The following is a 22,294-nucleotide window of genomic DNA, read 5'->3' on the forward strand; positions in this document are numbered from 1 at the left end:
TCCACTCACCCTCCCCAGAGCAGGCAATGGAGCCATGGCTCCTTGCAACTACTCCAGCAGTACCAGCAGCAGAGTTGTGGCTGGAAGCAACTCAAAAAGACTCTAAATGGAGACCCCCTACATAGCTAGTTCATTCTTTTGCTCTTTTTCTCTGCCCTTTTTAAGGAATAAATGTTTGGTTTAATTCAAGAAGAGATTTTCAGGCCTTTTCCAGCAGTGACTGGCCAACTGGAAGCTGTTGGAAGACTGGAGAAGTCTGTTTAGATGTTGGAGGTTTTGTGCAAGGAAGAAAAGGGAACTTGTCTCCTCTCATGGCTGAGGAACAGTGGCCCTAGTGATGGCAGCTGGATATCTGCAGTTACATACACAGTTAATAGTGATTGATCAGTTCCTGATGACTAGAACAGGCAAATCTACATTCAGTACTGTTCAATAATCCGCAAGTTTAGTGCCAAAAGTGAAAGGAAACGAGAAACAAATCCCTTCATATTTGATGTATCATGGCAGTTGCAGTCTAATCTATTCTTAGTTAGCACAATATGTATTTACAGGTTACATTTTTTATCTGGAAATTGAAAGTGCAAAAACATAAACTCATCTCTGAGGCTTCACTTTTCATCTACTCAGTTGCATTAAGTAATTTTGCATATTGTTTAAAAATGACAACCAACTCTTTAGCTGCTTTGAAACCCTGCCCTACACAGGTGAGGATTTCAGCTCTGGTAACAGGCAAAGGAGTGTGAATTGCTTGGTTTTGGTCAGTGGGGTTTAGAAGTGACTGATTCTTCCTGCATCAAAACTTTAAATGTCAGAATACAAGTGACTGAAGTGTCTTCATAAATTCATAAAAAATGGCTGTTAAAATTCAGTTGGCCAACATTATTTACGTTAGTGGAGGGGATAAAACTATCCTTTCTACTTTACTATTTTGTTGACATTTTAGAACCTTTAGGGATGTTTTATTCTGTGTGAACACTGCAAGATTTTCTGAGGTGTCTTTTTAATTAAAAAAAAAATCCCAGCATATGGCTTTAGCAGGAGCCAACCAAAATAATGTGCAAATGTGTTTATGTGCGGATGGCTGTATTCCAAAGTTCAACAGTGCTAAATTGGCAGCATTTTCTGAAAAGATAAGATTTACTGTTTGGAAACAGGATGAAAGTTTCAGCTTTGCATTCCTATTACTAGCTAAAAAGAGATCAGTTTGGTTTCCATTTGCTATTTTAGTAGTGCTTTATTTATCTTTATCCTTTGCTGCAACTATATAGGCATAGTGCAGTACTGTCATCAACATTTAAGAGCTAAAGCTTGTGCAGAAATTAAAGCATTAGAGGATGAAAACTTCAAATATGTGGGTCAGAAAAGTGATATTGCTCCTATTGACACAAATGGTGCATGTTAGCCTGTGGAGGAACTGTGCAGTTTAGGTTTGCTGAAGGCTGTTGGTGATTCTGGACTGGATTAAGAAACCAGTATGCACAGCTTTGATGAAAAGTAGCCTCTGTTTCTCAAAAATTATGCTGTTATTTTGGTAACTGTTTCACTTGGTAATGCCTAATGCAAACTGCTGCACTATAGAAATAATGAGGACATATTATGCCAACAATTAGATTGTCTGCAAAATGGCCTAACTCCATTTGCATGATAATGAAATGGCCCACAAAAAGCAAACACACCAGAAAATGAGGCTTTATGTAAACTGTCTGATTCTAGATGCTGGTTGCAAACCTTAGAGCAAGACTGTTTTTTGAAATTGGCTAACAACTTTTACCAAGTCAAAGACCACAGACAAGCATTGCAATGAAAAACAGAATATGTAAACATTTATAAATCAATCAGGCAACAAGAAATGATTTTTTTTTATAGTAAGCCAAGAATGTTGAATCTATAAAATTGATTAGACAAGAGGAAAGAATGCTTTGTTATTTTGTGTGTATGTTGAAGGCAGACTTCAGCTCTCTTCTGAACAAACAGCTGTGTCACTACAGGTGCTGTACCACCCAGTGATTTTAGGTGGGTCTAATGACAGAAAAGCTGTTTTTCTTCCCCATCAAATTTCTTTCCTTATGCATTATTAAATAGAAAATAGATGCAATCTCACCTTTCTAAGCATCCTAGCATAGGAAAACCTTCTTGTCTGCATTAGAGAAGAAAGGGATTTTCTAAAATGCTTCTCAGTTTTGTCAGTGATTTCTTGGAGGATACATGTCACTCCTATCTCCGTGGCAAAAAACCTTTTAATGAAGCAAGGGACAGAGGCTTGAAATACCCAAAGCAGCATAAAATGTATCTCCATCTTGCTTACCTTACATCCTAATTTTATGGCTGATATTACCAAATTAAGAACGGACCAATTAAGAATGGACTCTATCAAAGCTTGTGCAAAGTGCAGCTCCCTCTCAAAGAGCTTACCCACATATGTACAACGACCTTGGATAAAAACTTGAAAAGGGAACTATTTTAAAAGCATACCTGCAAAATATAACACCAAAAAGCCAGAAAGTCTCTGAAGGATGATTCCCTATGTAGATTTCACAGCAAGAGTGTCGGGGTCCTGGAACAGGCTGCCTGCTGGTTTTAAAGAGATTGTCGATTTTAAAAGCGCAAGAGGAAAAGTTCCTGAGCAGCCTGTCCTAGTGATTAAGGCTCTGCTTGGAGCAGAATGCTGCACTGCAGAACTTCAGAGGTCCCTTCCAAGCCAAATTATTCCATGATTCCAGGGTCCTTCCTGTTTATGTGAGTATATGATCTAAATCTATAGACATGTTTTGCTGCTAATTTTAGAGCAGTTGCCTTCCTCGCCAAGAGTTAGTCCGCAGCTGACTGCTGTTAGCTGAAACCTTTTTGTGACAATCACTGACTTTGGATTATGGCCTTGCAACAGAGAATGGATCTGCTCAAGGGAGGAACCAGCTGTTTTATATGCCTTTTTATACTCATTGAGCATGTGGCTGCATGCTTTATTTACTGAATCACATCCAAATCCCTCTCCGACAGAAATAATTAGGGTTGATTTTTTTTTTTTTTTGGTGCACTTATTGCTATGATTTTCAAATACCTGATGAATTCATCTTTATAAGCTTTAAGTGATACCTTTGTACTGCCATAGGGAATAGCAGTATTGCTTCACATTTTTACAGATGGGAAGTGATGAAGACAACAGGACAATGTGCGTGTTCAAAGTATCTGCTCAAAGTCCTTACTGATGGATTTGGGCTTTGAGTCCATCATGCAACCTTAGGAATGATACAATGATATAAGCAAGTTTAGGAATGGATGCCATATCTAATCTCAGGATCTGCTCTGTAAGGCAAATCTTTCTCTTTTTCCATAGGGTACAGGAATGCTCTGGAATGCTCTGAAATGGTTTCACTTAGAAGGGCTGTGACATTTCATTAATTACCTCATCTTTGAAATTGTTTTTGACCTTTTGTGAACCAGCACAGTTAATCTGTGAGCGACATTCTAAAAGTTACAGAAAATCCAAGATATATCAAGTATCTAAAGTGGAATTATTTTGTGGTTTTTGTTAAATTAACATTATTCATATCCGTGGGTCAAAAATTAAAATAATAGAATGCTACAAAAGGAAGAGTATAATTTTTCACTCGATTTGTGAATATAAAAGTCTGAAACAATGTCACAAATCAAAGAGCTGTTTTGAAATGCTACATTTGAAGTAGTCTTCTCCAGATGTGGTGTTCAAAGACATCAGTATATGATTTCTCCTTTCTTTTTTAGCAAATATCACTGAGAAACAAACGTATGGGAGAACCAGTCATTGTTATGATAGTATGAAAAACTATATTTTAAGCTTAGCTAAGAGATTTATGCAAGGTGGAGATCAGTTCAAACTACCAAATTCTGCTTTAAGCTAAAGCCACCTTTTAATTTTTAATTTTGGAGAACTCAAAAAGATGTTTAGTGACATCTGTGACACAAATCAATTTCTTCTAAAGACCACAGGCAAACAGAAAGGACTGTGTTTCCCTCTTCCCCCACACACCTCTATGCATCAACAGATGTTTTTGCCTTGCTTGCTCCACCAAAGAGCATGCTGGAGTTCCTCCTGCTGTGACTTGGAAGTGTATTCCTAAAACACACTGAATATGTGGGTGTGTCAGAAAAGCACAGAGGGTGCATGTGGAAATGACTGAAATCAATGGCAAAAGTATTGATTTCCATGGAGTCTGATTTCGTAAATTCAGGGCAGACAGTTAGATCTAAATATGTAAGAGAAGAGGGAAGAATATGAGGAGAGGAAGCAGACCTATAGGACTGTGCTCTTCAGTAGGGGGAGAGGAGCAGAACCCCCCAGATTCCTCCTGCTCCAACTCCAAAATCCAGATCTGCTTCCATGGCAAAGGTTGTTGCAGAAGAAACTTTCTGTTTTATCTAAAAAATTGATAAAATCTAGGGGCTATTGACTGCGTATATTTGTTTTACAGCCTCAAGTTTTAGGTTATAACACAGTGCAGCCCAAGTGCTCATCCAAGGTTACTGGAAATGCAAGTGCCTTGATATTCTACACTTAATGGCTGAAGGTTGACTTATCCCAGACATCATTGTAACTTCTCCACAGTCATGTTTTACTGAAAAAATTGCAGAGAATTTCAAACAACCTTCTCAGCCATTCCCTGTCTTTCCCTGTCTTTTGTGGTTTTTTTGCTCCCCTTCACCAGGAAATGTTGGTTTATGTCCTAGGTAATAAAGTGCGGATGAAGAAAAATATTTCCTTGGTGTTTTCTCCACTAGCAGTCACTGCTGACTAGCAGCAGTTTCCACACATCACTCTTGCAGAAAGAGTGAAGAGTTACTTCAGCCACGGAGAGAAACAAACATTGTCAACAGGAAAATAAGACAACTGGGAGTATTATGCCAAGCTAAATCATCCTGCTATAACAGTACTGAGAAATTGCAATTCAGCATCAAAAGTAATAAGGATATTATTTCATCTAGTTTGCTTTATTCTCCTCTTTCACAGGGCATTTTTATTTCTTTACAGTATCTCAATCTGATCAAGAAAAAAGTGTATTATCTGCTTGGCTCTTAAAAAAAAAATAGGGATATTTCTTTGTTTTTTTGCCATCTTAAGTGCATTATTTCTGTGCCTATGCTGCTGGCAGGATTCAGCTTGGAGAGTTTTCCCTGCCCCTCTGGATTGCTTATGTGGATTTGTTCATGTCTGTGTTGCTGCAAGCGCTCTATAGAGAAGTGCTACATCCACACTGCATTGCACCTGAAGGGATGTCTCTCTGTACCCCACGACAAAGAGCTTTGTGCCTCCTCATGGAAGTGTTCCATATGGAATGTGCTGGCTGCTCATTAGCTCCCTGTGTGGCATGGGGCTGCTCCAGTCGCCTCCTCACAGGGGTGCAGCCGGGCAGGCTGTATCTGCTGCCTGCAGCACAGCCAGGCTCCCTCTGCATCTTCTGTTGCTCTGCAGCCTGCTGGTAACTCTGATCCTTTGGCCACTGCTGCATTTTGCCAGGCTGGTTTGGGACTTTTGCAGGCATTTGGCAGAACTCTCACTGTCTGCTATAGCATCTGGCAAGTTGCTTGCAACTCATAAGGGCAAGACATCCAGGAGGGCACAGCTGAAAACGCAGTGTGCCAGCCATGGTCAGCAGCATGAGGCTGGTGGGCTGCCTGAGCTGCTGGGCCAGCAGCTTTCACACAGTGTGGGGGGATTTGGGAGACAGACAACCAGTATCCACTGTTCTGCAGATGGGATAGGCTGGAAGAGCTGAGGATCACACTGAGCTCCTTGGATCACCTGTCAGCACCAGATGCTTTAATTCCAGTCAGAGAGTTCATGGTAGCTACCTACTCCTCCTTGGGACAGCCCTTGCTCAGTGTATGCTGACCAGAGGTTGTGCCCATCCCCAAAACTCTCCTCTTTTCCCCTTGGTTGTGGGGCAGTGTCTGCTGGCCTCAGCAGGGGAGCCTGTGGGCTATGGCCTCTCCCTGAACACAGGTAGGAATGATTTTCAGGACATCTGCTGGGTTTGGCTTTCTTGTGGATACATTCTCCTTCCTTGTTTACCTGTCCCTAGACCCAAGTAATTGAACAGCAGTGTCACCTTTATCTTATCTCAGGTTCCCTTACGTGGCTTAGCTCACAGACTGAAATTCCAGTCAGGTCAAGGAGAGGTGGGCTTGGGTGGTCACAGCTTCTTTATCCAGTTTTGCCATAATGGGCAAAACTCCCTCATACAATGTTTAAGGCATTAACCATCACATTTCAGTCTCTGACAGCCCTGATAGCCCCTGTGAGGCTTTGGACACAGTCCCACATGACAGCCTGAGCCCCACACTGCTGAGCCCTGGCTTTGGAGGGTGCCTCTTGGGGTCTTGAGGAGCTGGCCAGATGGATGCAGCCAGGGAGCTGTGGTCACTGGCTCCATGTCTGAGTGGAGGCTGGGATGAAGGGTGTTCCTCAGAGCTCTGCCTTGGCACTGGGATCTTTACCAGCTTCCCCAATGACACAGAGAGTGGATGGAGATCAGCCTCAGCATGAGTTTGCAGTGGAGCAGGGGATGAGGGGAGGACTTGGGGAATACTGATGGATGAGAAATCTGGCATGTGCACATGCCTGGCTGCTCACAAGGTGCCAAATGCTGAGGAGAGGCCGGACATCAAGATCTGAACAGGAAAAATTTCTGGCTACATCTGGCACCACCTGTGTGAGAATGATATTGCCTTTCCTTACAGATCAGCAGCTGTGGCATTTGGCCTTTCAGCTTTTGCTTGTCCAACCTGAAACTGGACAGTCACACAGTTCAACATGCAGCAGGGAAGACAGATAAATATGAAAGTATTCCATTTGTGGTTATGTGCCTACAGGAGCCTGCTCACTCACTCACACAGTACAGGGGGTCCACCCAGCATGTAATACAACATTTTACATTACTTTACAGAAATGTACCATTTGCATTCTGTTGCATTCTGGAAATCAAAGAGCATATAAAGAAAAAAAAAAAAACCCGATTATCACACATGATGCATCCTGGACTTCATTTGCAGACCATTCAGGCTGATTGATCATTGTAAGAGTATGGGGAATGTGAGACCATCTGCTTCATTAATTACCTGACTATTCATTATAAATAAAATAATAAATAGCAAGGAAGGTGATAAATTGAACACACAGATACACAAATCTGACAGGTAGGTGATAATTGAGACAGTAACAAAAACCAGAACTGCTCAGTGATTGATCACTGAAAAACTACTCAGGCACAGTCTTAAAGTGGGTCAAGCTGAACCATTAGCAGATAAGCAGGTGGAAACAAGGCTGAGTATTATGGGATGCTTGAGTCCCTGTGGACTTTACAAAAGTCACTATGGAAAGCCCAAAGGAAGGGCCAAAGGCTGAGAAATTATGTTCAGGGTGGGTCTAAGAGGAATAAACTTGAGAAAATAGGGAAAAGGTACAAAAATAGGCTGTTTAAGCAGTCTGCTGGTCACTTAGCTTGTCTGAGCCCTATTCCTGATCACCTCAATCTAGCCAATATTCCTAGTAAATCATTTTCCTCAACAAATTTTCTTGTATAAACCCACTGTCTATCCTGTGTGTGAGTCCTGTAGGGTGTATATGTCAGTTCTGGAGACCCTCATGTGCAAAAGGGTTCTGGGTGTCTGCAATTGCAGAAAGAGATATAGAAACCTCTGTCATCATCCCTTCAATTCCTCATGCAACTTCCATGCAGGGCTGGATGTTATCTAATGTCTCAAAGTACAGTTTTATTATGATTTGATTCCTGTGTGGGGTAGAACTCCCTGGAGCAATACTGTGAGGGCAAACGAGCTGGCTGGCATTGACTGAGAGGACTGTGCCAAGTGCAGTAAGACATACTTGAGCAGAAATCGACCCCAGCACTGTATGGTGGGTTTTCTCAAAAATCATTTCCCCACAACTATCCCAAGTCTGGACCCCAAAGGAGCAGCTCAGTTCCCTCCAAAGCAGGACTCAGAAGCAATCTAACCACGTGGATAACTTGGAGCCATGCGTTTGCATTTGCTTCCAGGCAGTAGTTCTTTTTTTTGCAATTGAAGGAGACCAGCAATTTATTGAAATGCCATTTAAAAACAAGTGTTTAAATACTAGAAATAGTAAAAGGTTCTAATTTTGATGTTGCAAAGGTTATTTACAAAGACAGCAGCGGTAATAAGTCAGAGTAATGCTGCGTGACATTGACATGTATTTCACCTCATTTGTAATAGCTGCCATGAACAGGCCTGTTGAGGTAAATGGTGAATGCACCTTGGCATTTCCAGCCTCAAAAGCCACAGTGAAGGATTTACAACCACTGCAACTTTCTAACACTGCTCTGGAAGGAGGCAAAAAAAAGAATAGTTTAAATGACACCAAGATGGAAGTATTCTGTAAAGCGAAATAAAGTTATTAACCCATTCAGTCTTTTCGGAGGCTGCAGCAGTCAAAGAATGGTCCTTTCATACAGTCTGTACTAGCACGCTATAACTCAGACAAGCTGTTAAAAACATAACCAAGGACATATTCTGCACTTCAGAATTCTCCCTGAGAACAACTATCACAAAATGTAACAGCTTAACCTAGCTCAGTGCCATTTCTCTCAGCTAATTTCAGTGCCATAAATACAGGCCTCTGCATAAAAAATTAATTTCTTAATGTTTATGCCAAAAAAGTGTGCCAAATTCTATAAATAATCACTTGAATGAAAAGATTTTATTTTTAAAACCAGCATGTCTGAGCTTAAAAGTCCAGACTGTGTGAAGAGATATTTTCTTTAACAGCATTACTGTGGTGGTGTTTATCATCCACTTATTTTTCTAAAACATGTATTAATATTTTAAGGAAATGAGATGGTCAGCCATTCCTTCAGAAGATGCTCCTTGATCTTTAAAGGCTTGGTAATATGTTATTATTTCCAAATGTACTTGGTAGAAATTTGTAGTGTCTTGCAGAATGGGGTAAAAGATTAGTCAGATCTGTGAAGTGAGCTCCAGAAAGAAGGAAATCTGAACAGGAAATCTCCTTGTCCATCTCCCGACATGCAATGTATTTCATCCAGCCATATCATAAATCTGTCATTAGAGAGAAGTCTCAGGAATATCTAGAATTGTGCTGGTCTTCTAAACATAATCTTTCCCACCAAGACTTTAGGAGAGTCAATACTGCAGCAGCTTTTTTTAGAACAAGTCTTGGTGACTTGATGTAACTTGCCTTGCCAGGGTGTGATGAGTAAAACAAGCCTCCACTATGAGAAGTTCAATTAATTAATTTTATTTCCTAATAAGAGAAACTTTTAATTTCTGATTCTGAGCTATTGAGAAACAAAATTATTTTTTTCTATTTTTTTCTATCATACCTTGCTCCTTACTCCTGTTTTCTGCTGCTCTTTCCTTCTTACTCATTCTCTGTATTCTACCTTGGTTGTTCCACTGGCTCCAGCCCCTTCAGGTTGGGCCTGCTCTAGCAAGGAATGCCTCATTTTAAGGCAGGGTTTCCAGCTCTGTCCCTTCAGCTTGTCATCTCTCCTCCTGCATCTTCCTTTGTGTCCTTTCCTGGGGGTGGCCTCACATCTCCGGTATCTCCTGACACAAGCAGGAACCCATTCTGCCTTTCCCACCCAATGTATTTTTTCCCTTAAAAATACATTTCAGGAGGGGCACTGTGTTCCTGTGTTCTCCTTTGGCTGATGTTCTGGCGTGCAGTGGAATGGTGTTGGCTTTTGCCAAGCCAGTGGGAGCTGGCTGACTGGAACAGGGGGTTCATCACCTCCTTCCACTCAGGGCACCCCGCAGCTCCTGCTGCACTGACCCTGCTGACTATGCCCAGCTTCTCCCAGTGGGCAGGGAGCAGCAGGAGAAGGCTGCTCTGCCAGGGGCACACACAAGAATAAAGCACAGTCAAAGGAACCTCACTGACAAGGGAACAATCCCACAGACCTGAGCAAGGTGAGCAGGGCAGGTATGGTGACAGTCACTAAGTCCAGTCGCAAGTCCAGATCCCAGATAAATTCATGATGAGTATGAAATCAAATAAGGAAGGCAAGCCAGCAAAGCACAACCATGCTCCAGGTCAGATCCAGACACACTTCCATCACAGAGAGTGTTTACTCTGTAGATGTAGATTACTTTTTCTCCTAAACATGGACAATTTGTGCTCTAGAGGCCATTACTTTCTATTTTATAAAATGACTTTTATTTTGTTGGAAGATGGATATTTGATGATACTTGGAACTATGATCTCTCTGCAGAGCAGTGACTGTACATTCAGCAAGGCAGAAGCTTGATCTTAATATCCTTGTGGAGCAGCACTGCATGCAAAACATTCTTCCCAGGAAGGTACCAGGACCCTAAGAAACCGCCTGACACCATAATCTCCTTTCATAGTGCCTGTCATTTGTCGATAATAACTTCTCATTGTTGTTATCCTGGCTCGAGTTCAAAGCAGTGATCTAGAAATGAAAGAGTGTTGTTTCTTATCAGACCCGGGAGCCATTCCAGCTTCTGTCTCAGAAAGGATGGGGTTTAATAGCAATCATTTAATTTTGCAGATTTCTATAAACAACCTTAATGATGTCATTAGAATTCTCAGGACTAAAAGGTAGCATTCCCAGTTCAAATTGTCACATTAAACACGCATGGTCTATTCCAACTAATTGAATTAATTTCCTGTTACAAGAGAAAACAAAAAAAAAAGTATTTTAGACCAGAGTTTACTTATGCTGCTACTATTTTTACTCTGGATTTCAGGATTGAATGGACCCACAAATTTTTCTGACTGGACTGTCTCTTCCCCCTTGACAAACAGTAAATTGCTAAAAATATTATCTCCTGTCACATCCCAGTCTTTAGTAACTTTCAGCCGAGTTCACAGCATATTTTCAAAAAGGAATTATTTGGAAGAGCAGAGTAAAGAATTTCTTTCAAATATCTAACATAAAAACTTGTTTCAGTTTAAAACCATTCCCCTTTGCCTTATGACTGTGTGTCCTTGTGAAAAATCCCTCTCCAGCTTTCTGGTAGGCTCCCTTTAGGTACTGGAAGGTGCTTTGCCTGGAGCCTTGTCCCCCCAGCTGACTCAGCCTGTGTTCATAGAGAGGTGCTGCAGCCCTCTGATCATCTCTGGACTCTCTCTAACAGGTCCATGTCCTTGTTAATCATCTTCGTTCATTCACTAGTAATACTCCTGAAATTCATTATGTTGCTTGAGTGATGAAGCTGAATTATTCATCAAGGTGTGAGGAGTAAAGCCATGGTATTGCAAATTCATAAAGTTGCTGACTCTACCAGGTAATTTCTTAAAGTGGCCTTCAAATACAGTGTTGATTACATTATAGTTAGGCTGTGTAAAATAACTATTTTTTTGGCAAACTAATGCAAACTTAGAAAAAAATTTTCTGTAGAATAAAGGAGTCAAATGCATAAAAAACCAGCAATTCAGCAGTGGATGATTTGAATTTAAAGTTAATTTTAATTTTAGTGTGTGCCCTGTGTTCTAGGAAAATAAAATTGCAAGGTTTTTTTTCCATTCCTCAGAGCTTTCTTAAAGCATAAATGGTATTTTAGACTTATAGTTTTAAATTAGACCTGTTGTGAAACTATACTGCTAGATCCAAGAGCAAAATTAAGTTATATATATAAAATAATCAATAATAAATTGCACTGAACCTCTTGAGCCCAGCCAATTAATTGTTGTAGCAAAATAAATCACAGTTTAATAACTTTGAAGTTATTAAATTTACATCAGTGAACAACATTCACATTTGTTGTCAGTCCCACAAGGCTGAGATACACATAGCCCCAGTTGGTTGTAAAAAGAATCATTTATTTCACATTTTCAAAGACTTTAGTGGAGAGCATTAAATTAATAGCATTCATATTGTGCTAGGATATCTGAAGGTCCAATACAGCACCTTTAGTCCACAGTTATTTCCACTGCAGTTAGGATCTGATATAGCTAAATGAGTGCTAATTTAGAGAACCCCATGAAGCCGCAATCAGACTTTATCATTGCATTATCAGATTTGCTTCCTTTTTTCACTGCACTGTGGGGCACTACTGCTTGCATTGCCAGTCTCTTTCAGCCTCTAGACTGTAGCTGACAGACCTTGATCTCTGTAATACCTTTCCAAGAAAAAACATCTATCAATCTGCTTCTGGCCAGGACTGAAAATTGATGCTGTTAAACTCTTTCAAGAAGGGTTCAGAAATAAAAACTGACACATTGATAATTACTTACTGATGCTGATAGTCTTGGCACTGCTTGAGTTGCCTTCTTCAGTTCTCCTGGATTATTTATTCAGCTTCCTGTGCCGGTTTAAGTTACATGTCTTTTGGGCCAGACATTGTCATTCCTTATACAGCTACCTGACCTCCAAGCCACAGTTTCAGTGCCAATACATGTTATCAGTACTACGTGTAATCATACATTACAGCAGTTTAAATTGATCCCTAAAGGGGAGAAATGCAGGTCCTGAGTCACCTGATCTGACTTCGAATTTAAGCCTGTTGCCATCTGGGAGTTAGGCCAGATGACTCCAGAGGCCCTTTGCAATTTAAATTATGCTATGATCCTGTCATCTAGGGTGTTCTCAATTTTGCATTTACTTGCCCGTAACTATACTTCCATGAATAATGCTAATAACTCAGTTTATTCATATCCCAGCAGCATAGTGACTGAAAAGTGTTGCTAAATGTGCATTACATCTCCATTAAATAAAACATGTGCTACTACCTTAGTGAAAACCTTAAACAGTAGGAAAAGTATCTCACCTTCCAGTAAAATAAATTAATAAACAAACATGCATTGGTTTAATTTCTCTGTACATATTAGTAACAGTAAAGACATATCTGAAATTTGGGGAACTAAGCAAGATCTCTTTCACAGAAAGAATGTCACAGATAGAGTTGAAATACCACTTTGCTTCAGTTTTCTTTTATACTGAATGGAGACATTTTACTTTTTCAGTGGCAGTGCCTGACATTAGCAATAGAGGTTGGTGAACACTGTAAAATCTGACAGTAATGTCTTCCTGAATTTCTGAGTGAATTCTCTTCTGCTGTGTTTGCATACTGCCTTTCACACGTGGTTTCTATAAGCTCTTGTGGTGTTGTGCATAACCTATGAGACTCCTTGGAGACATCACAATGAAATTACAGCCAGCAGTACTTAAAGTACTTAACTTTATTTTAATCAATGTGACTACTTAAAAAGAACCAGTCTCACAGTCATGTATCGATATTGTTTTAGATATTTTAAATGTATCTTAAATTTCAGGTACTCTCCAGACAAAGTGTTTCACAATTGTTGCATAAAGAAAAATTGCCATGTGCTTCCAGGTGCTCAAAACAGGCACTAAAATTTTTCAAAGGTCGACCACTTGTAAATACTCTCCAAGTAGATTTACTATGTTGTTTGTTGAACATATTCAAAGATATTATAACTATTCATGCATGTTTTGTTAATGGGGGGCATGGTCTAGCCCCAGCTGGGGACTAAGCTCCACAGAGCAGCTTGCTCACTACCCTCTGATGGGATGGGGTTAGAGAGTCAGATAAGTACAAGTAACAAAACTCATGTCTTGAGATAAAGGCATTTTTACAGGGAAAGCAAAAATGCACACTCCAGCAAAGCTGAACAAGAATTCCCACTTCCCATGGACAGCAGGGATTCAGCTACCCCCAAGACAGCTTGGCTCTGTCATGTGCAATGGTTACTTAGGGAGACAGACATCATCACTCCAAGCATCCCCCACCCCCTTTCTCCTTCTTCCCCCCACTTTATATACTGAGAATGATGAGATATGCTGTAGAATGCCTCTGGTCAGTGGGGGTCAACTGTCATCAGGGCACTATGGAAAATTTAGGACAAAGCATTTTTTACAGGTTAATCTGCCAATTTCTAACTAAAAACAGAAGCAATTTCTAAACCAATCAGATTTTTCATCATGTACAGAGATTGCTTTTTCTATTATGTGGCAAAAGTAATTAGAATAATTTTGTGACTAATTTCATAGAATCATAGAATATATTGTGTTAGAAGAGATCCACAAGTCCACAGACCAACTGCTGGCCATGCACAGGACACCCCAAGTCACACCACGTGCCCGAGAGCGTTGTCCAAATATTTCTTGAGCTCTGTCAGGCTGGTGCTGTGACCAGTGCCCTGGGGACCCTGTTCCAGTGTTAAACCACCCTCTGGGTGAAAAACCTCTTTCAAATATCCAACCTAAACCTCCCCTGACATAACTTCAGGCCACTCCCTCAGGTCTTGTCACTGGTCAGCACAGAGATGTCAGTGCCTGCCCTTCCTCCTCCCCTCACAAGGAAGCTGTAGACTTCATAGGGGTCTCTCTCTCCTCAGTCTCTTCTTCTCCAGGCTGAACAAACCAAGGGAATTCAGCTGCTTCTCATACAGCTTCCCCTCCAGGCCGTTTTATTTATTTTGCATTAATACAATCTTTTTCTAGTTGAGATCTTAAACTACCAAAGAAGCAGAAAGATTTTCAGAGTTGTATGGTGCTTCTGTGAAAGTCCTGTGCAGTGACTCATTTGGACAAGTGAATCTTGATCTACCAAGTCAGTGCTAAAGCTGCAGTCTCTTAGGTGTGCTCTCCAGGGAAATTCACTGCCCACAGAATGCAGGGAAGAAGCAGCAGTTTCACAAACCTACTTATTCCTGACTCAGTGAGCCGGCCTCCTTCCCCCAATTTATCTTAGTCATTTGTTTCTAACATAGGCTGCAAAAGATAAACCTATGTTTCCACTAAGAAAACAGAAAAAAAATATTTTATATATATGTACATGCATGTTTTTTGAAATTCAGCGATTCCACATATTTTTTTTGGCGTGCAACAAAGGTGTCAAGAAAATAACAGCAAAACTCTGAAGGAGATTCTGATTTTTGCCAAGATGCTGAAAAGACTTCCCAGGCTTACATTAACCTGTGGACACCTCATACCAAATACATTGTGTCTTTGAAACTTCACATATAGTCTAGTAACATGATTTGAAGTGCTTACAATCTGAAAAGATTTTAGTTCCTCAAGCAATTGTTTCATGTTTGTTCATATTGGTTTTGTCTTTATTTGCTACTCATACAGATGATTTTAGTTAAACATAAGTTAGAAAAGACCCTGATTTTATAAAAGTAGTGAAACAAAGCTTTGATACTGAATATAGAAGGAGTGTGATTTACTTTTGACATAGCACTTGTATTTGACTAATTAAGGAGCTGTGCCACCAATCTTGTGAAAAGCTGGGTTGGAAGGACTGTAGAATAATTTCCTTGTGTTGTGTTATAACAACTCAGTTTCAGAAGAAAGAGGGAAAACAGTGATTCATAGCAGAGGAGATCTGGCAGAAGACTATCTGGTTTGATATTTGAGATTTTGGACAGGGTTAAATAACATAGTCATTGAAGGTTAATGCAATGTAAATAAAGATGAAATATGTGAATAAATTAAAATTAAGGTGAGGCTGTTAATGAGTTGCTCCCTGGACCTACATCCATGAAGCAAGCAGTGCTTGCCTTTCATCCTCTGCTGCAGTTCCATCATTGTTTCATAAAATGAACTATTTTCATTGCTGAAATAAAATAAATTCAGATTCTGCCTGGTTTGTGCAAGTACCTTCCCCCTGCAGCAATTTTAACAGCTTTTTGGGCAAAACCTGATTAACCATATGAATCCATAAATAAACTATTAAAAAAACTCCATTAAACCATACTATCATAAAACTGCCCTGCACTTTTTGTGTCAGAAGCTGGTTTTATTTTAATGTGTTAGAAATAATCAGTAATTTTCCTTAGTTTTAGAGACAACTCTTAGCATCACTTTTCTATCAATATTGCATTGCTAAAACAAGTGAACCACCAGAGGTACCATTTAAAGTGTCCTCCATACTGAATACCAACATTTCAGCGCCATATTTCAGATAAGGACGTAATTTTTTAAAACCTATCATATTTCAATTTAGCAGACTTTTTCTAATTGAAATATTTTTGGCAGCAATTGCTGATGTTTACACAGCCTGACCCAGAAATTACCTCCACTGCATAGATTGCTACACATCGTAGTAAATTCCTGACATCAGAAAAAGTTCAGATTTTAATGCTTCTATAATCAATTTCAATTTTTTGCTATAACCAAGGATTGCTTTCTGATGTCAATATGCAGAGGAGCCAGGCATCTAATTCTAAAGAAGAATAGCCACCTAGTTTTTTCAAGGATTTTTTCCTTTTTAAGTCATAAATTTCAAAGTACCTGTGAGAGGAAAATGAAATATAATGGGATTCTTTTTTTTTTACCTCTATTTAGGCATAGGGAGTTCTCCACAGGTCAGTAGATAAAGGTATTTGTGAGATGAGAACAGAGAGCAGAGAAAAGAAGCATATTTGGTTTTGCCCATGTCACCAGGGAGAATCCCCAGATCGTCTGGGTAGATCAATAAATGCCAACAAGCATAACTAATGATCCCAGGATGCAAACACTTGAAACTGGAAGCTGAAGTGGGGTTGGGGCTGCTGTTCTTCAGTTCAGGGAAGGATGAATGAACAATGTTGACGGCCAGTCACTGATGGAGATGGTGCACCACTGCTTTGACAACACTTTGACCAGTGCTAATCAGCTGTATCATCTTGCATGTCATTGTGAAGGCTGTGACAAAGCACTGAAAACACCCAGTATGTTCCTATGGGAATATATCCTGAACTTTTTAAAACCTGAATGGACAAAACAGAGAAAAAATGGGGGAAATAAAAGAAGTTCAGGATAAGAATCAAGTTAAAGATTCCTCCATGATTAAACTAAATAAAGATTGATTTTCAACAACAGAGGAATCTTTAGAGAAGAAAGAATCAGCCAAAGTCTGTAGACAGAGAATTATTTAAAAGAAGAGGAATTATACAGCAGCAACAAATGGCCATACAGACATGATATCATATGAGAGACAAGCAGAACTTCAGTATATGAGGTTATAATTGTTAAAGTGGTTAAGGCTTATGGAAGGCAAAGCTTTGTGCTCAGAGAGGGCTCAGCCCATGACTTCTCATTCAGCAAAAAGGGGCTTTGTCTTCTGTCCACAAACAGTGAACACTAGCAGTAACAAAATCCTGCAGAAATTCCCTGATTGCTTTTCTTCACAGTAGAGAACAATCTGATTGCTTTCCTTACTTTAAGAAGTTAATTATCCAAACAAGGCCCATCCATGTTATTCCATGACTTCTTAATTTCCTTAAAACCCTGTAGATGAGGTGCTTTGTCAAAAGTCTTTCAGAAATCTATTTTGACTTGTTTATCCTCTAGTTTGTTTAATGATTCAAAGAACAGCAGTGATTTCTTCTAGTCCCGCCTCGCTTTTTAAAAAAAGCTGTGTTGACTTTTGCAAACTGAATAATATTCACCAGTGCTCACCATGTTTCCTGCTGTTGGGTCCTTAGAGACATCAGGTCTACAGATCTATTGTTCCCAGAGCTGCACTGGAAGCCTCTTTAGGAGTTGATGTCAGACCAAGACAATTTCAAGCAAGAGACACTATGCCAACCTTTATAGTTCTACAGTTGGCTCCATACATTTTTTATAAATCTTGGATAAATGCCATCTGGCTTTGGTAGTTTTGTTATTGTGCATTTTATAAATTTGTTTCTCACCCTCTATTACACTTTTTTCCATTTCCAGAAAATTATCTGAATATTCACTCAGAAAAAAAGGGATCAAGCATGGAAACTTTCCTAGATTCTGTCATAGTGAACTCAGAGAACTGATTTAATGCCTGATCTTTTTGGAGCCTCCTTTTCTGTGTTGTTCTCCAATTAGTCAGAGTTACTTGCAACTAAGTTTTCTGCTCCTAATATACGATGAGAAAAAGTTATTATCTTTTATTCCTTCTGTTAACTGCTCCTCAAAGACTTTGCTCTGTGATTTTGTATAAAGAGATTATGCCATCAGAACTTTTCATTTAAGGTGAATAGCCTAGGAAGCATTTTAAGCTACAAAATGTGTACTGAGGGCATCTAAAACTTAATTGGTCAGAATCATTAGAAGGAAAGAACACTAAAATGTAGGTTCTTTTAAAGGAGGTGTTCATAAGTTATATGATGTTATTTAAATAAAAGCACACTGTGGACACTCATAATTCACAGCATCTGTGGACAAACAATCCAATGGATATCTTTTCATTAGATTGATACCTAGATCATGACACTGTCTTGGGCATTCCTGATGAATCCTTGAGGAAGACAGGGACAAAGAGATCCCTGCCAAACTTGCCCACTCCTGTGATTTTGTGAAAAGATATTTATTCAGAAGAAAAGCAAAATAAAAGCATTTATTTGCTAAAATTGCAAATATTAAAGCACCCTGCCAACTGTGCTAAGGAAGGCCTCATGGGGAAAGAAAGAAAAGATGAGTCAAATTATTTAACTGCTCCAGTGATGAATTCTAAAGTGGTCAGCAAATGGGAACAAATAATTAATCATTGCAAAAAAAAAAATCTCCCACCTAAAAAAATAATTATTATTGTTATATAAATTTGAAAGTCTGATTGTGTTTTAGATATCTCATGAATTTGCAGGAGTTATTCAAATCCTACCATTTAATTTCAAATAGTTTAAATCAGCCTGAGAATTTGCCTTCTTTAAATGCTAGACCTGCTTAAAGATCTTAGAAAGAGGTAAAGACAAGAGAAGAAAAAAAATGAAATAAATAGAAAATAATAAATGTGAGGGGAAAATGGAATTCTGCACATAAGGAAATAAAGGACTTGACATTATTTTATGATGCCCACCAATAAAATGTTGCTTGTGTATTACCGATGTTGGGAAAAAGAGGAAATTTGCCAAGAGAAGGAAACATTATCTTTGTTAAACTCTTATCAAACATGGGCCAGTGTGTTTATCACTTGAAACAGCTGCTCACTTAATATCTCTGGTATCATAGTAGTGCTAGGAGTGTATTAACAGTAGTTGTAACCAATAATTCCTTACCCTTACATGTTACATCCACTGAATTGCAAGTGCTTCCTAGAAGGAGGTCAAACCATTATTTCTATTGTAAAGAAAATAAATATATGGTGAAAAACTGATAATTCCTAAGTTTTAAAGTCACAAAGACAGTAATTTATGTTATTGAACTAATTTTTGTCAAGTGTTCAGATTTCCAATTTATTTTTAATGTAATGTAAGTAAAACATACCCACACACTTGTGAACACATGCATAGACTATTTAAAACATTATTTAATACACCACAATGATCTCTGTCACAGGAAGATAAATCAGCTAGAGTTATGAGGCGGGCTGGACTACACGATTTGCTAATAGTGAGCTCAAGGTCTCTGTATAACTCAAGAAGGCTTTAAATCCAAGTCCGTATGAGCAGAATGTAAATCAGTTTATTTAATTTTTAGAACAGAGAAAACTCAAAATGACTAAAATCAGGACAGAAAAGCAGGTTTGATAAATCAGTGTCCTCCTACTGCTGTTCCCTTAGAGGATGTGCCTTTACTCTTGTGTTTGGTTTCTGTTAAATCAGTCTTCCTGGAAAAACATATTCATGTGTACCCCTCTTCAGTCCTCATGGAGATGCTACTCATCTCATAGGTGTACTTTCTCCTGTTCATCCTCTTCTCTTCAGTCCCTGCTCACCAAGTAAGCCTCCTCTTCAGACTTACTCTGAAGTGTCCACCTTTTCTTCTGAAGAAGCCCTGGTTATTCCAGGGGATCAAACAATCTTAGTCTTCTTCTTCCAGAGATTTTCCTGCCCCAGTCCTTTCTTTTCTTAGAAAAACATGTTTCATAATGAAGTGAAAAAAACAAAACAAAAAGAGACCCTGAAACACATACTATCCAATCTTTTAAACAACATTTAGGAAAAAGAAGTTACTCTAAGAAAAAAAGGGCACTCAGTCACAGCAAGAATACATGGGACAGTCAATTAAGATTTTTGAATAATTTGATACATTTTAAAATAAGTGGTATATTTTTTATTTCCTAAAGTGATTCTTATGAGGTTTTGTTTGAGTTACTGAGGCATTTCCTTCATGGTATGTTCTCATAATATTTTGCTTTAGCCTAATTACTTGATAGCTTTCAGATTTCTGCAGCTGAATTCTATCTATCTATCTATCTATCTATCTATCTATCTATCTATCTATCTGTCTGTCTGTCTGTCTGTCTGTCTATCTATCTATCTATCTATCTATCTAATCTATCAATGTAGCGATAGGTACATGGCTTTTCCAGTTAAGATTCTACAGTTTAAAGAAAACTGGTAGTATGAAAAAGAGAAAACCAGAAGCACTGCAGATAAGAAGACAAAAATACACAGTATTAAATATTGGTACCCAGTGCAGAAACAGGCTACTCCTTCAGCACATGGTGATTAAAGCCTAGATCATAACAAGCACACTAAGTTTGACGTTAACATAAAAATGCCTGGCTTTTAACAAGCGAAAATAACCAGAAATTTGTCTGTTGGTTAATTTACTCCCTATAAAATGTATTATTCATCTCTAGCCTGCAGAGCCAAAGCCAAGTAACAGCACAATATCAGCATGGTTGCAGGTAGCCCAAACATAATTTTCCTTCAAAGGCAAAATCCTCTGTGTGTTTTCAAAGTTGCATGTGGACTCTGGTTTTACTTTAACCAGGCAACAAAATACTGACTGAGCAAAGGACAGGCAAAAGCTGCAGTGTGATTCAAGTTTCCTACAGACTCACTATGGGTGATTAAAACAATGCAAGCTTCTTTGTGAAGAGATTCCACACACATAGCCATAACAAGCGTGAGCTCTTTGCAATTGTTTGGGTTATACATTTTTGAGAAGAAGCTAAGTGATCCAGCAGGCTGGAACGATGATGATAGGGGCAAATCCTCCAACACGAGATGATTGATTACTGCAAGCAGGGAATAAAGAACGAGTGCATCATATCAGATGTAAAAGAAGAGAACATATGTATTAAATAGAATGGGGAAACAGCTGGTCCTTCAGCCTTCCTTTTATGCAAGGAAAAGGATCTGCTCTGAGGATTTGCAGTCTTAGAAATGTTCTGTCTAAGATCTGAACCTCTCCCTCTGCCTTTCCATATGTGAATTAAAACACTAACGCAGTGCAGCAGGAGTAGTGTGTATCTGGCCACCTATGTGTCTCACATTCAAACAGCATTCCTTGCATGGTCTGATTCAGCTCAGGGTATCTCACTAAGCAGGGCTGGTCACACCACAGCTCTCTGAGACTCCTGCAGATGAATAGACCTGGATTTGTCATAGGCACTTCACACCTGCCCTCCCTTCCCCTTTCCAGATGACACTGGCAATGCTGTTCACTGAAGAGAATACAAATACATGTAGGAAATAAAGACTATGGAGGCAAGAATTATGACCCCCTTAGAATTTCTTTTTATCTGCTCCAGGATCAATTCTTTTCCCTCATACTAGACTGCTCCTAGAAATTAGTCAGCTGAGTTTGGTGGCAGCTGAGTCACAGCTTCATTTCATAAGTGGATGAGCAGAAAGTGGTACCAGCAGAGACCACAGAGTTCACTCCTCCCACAGACATCTGGTCTGTCACCTTGAGGAGTGCAATCCAGAAAGTTCCTTGGGACCCCTACTCCACAATGAATATGAATTGACCCATAGGTCCATGGTCAGGAGGTAATTTTTCTTGGAAAAGAGTTATGAGAAATCTCAGGCACAGCTGGACCTTGCCATACAACCTCCCACTTACTTTTAAGAAACAGACTCCCTTGACATTCCCAAAAGGAGGTTTGATATGTCTACACAGAAAATTCCCTGTCATTCCCTGCCCATTGGTGAACAGATTAGTGCTGAGCATGCAGGAGGTAGAATTGGAAAGTCACTAAGGCTGGAAAAGACCTCCAAGATCACCGAGTCCAACTGTTAACCCATCCCCACTGTGCTCACCACTAAACCATAATCCCTGCTGCCACACCCACGTGCCTTTTGAATGCTTTCAGGGAAGGTGATTCCCCCACTTCCCTGGGCAGCCTATTCCAATGCCTGGCCATCCTCATTGAAGAGATCAGTGATTACAATGCCATTGTGTGCCACCCACAGCACACCTCTTGTTCTCACAGTCGTATATTTCAGAGGCAAGCAGAGCAAGGCTTCTTTATCTCTCGCCAACGACAACAGGAAGCCTCACATAAGAGAAATACCAACATAAATAATGAGCAAAGATGCACAATTTGCTCTTATTGGAGATGCTAACACATCTCCAATACTCAGGAATTCAAATCACATGTTTAATTTTTGTCTCCACCAATTCTGTTTTATTAAACAACG

Source organism: Fringilla coelebs, assembly GCF_963513975.1.
Source record: "Fringilla coelebs genome assembly, chromosome: 1".
In the NCBI taxonomy this organism is placed as follows: domain Eukaryota; kingdom Metazoa; phylum Chordata; class Aves; order Passeriformes; family Fringillidae; genus Fringilla; species Fringilla coelebs.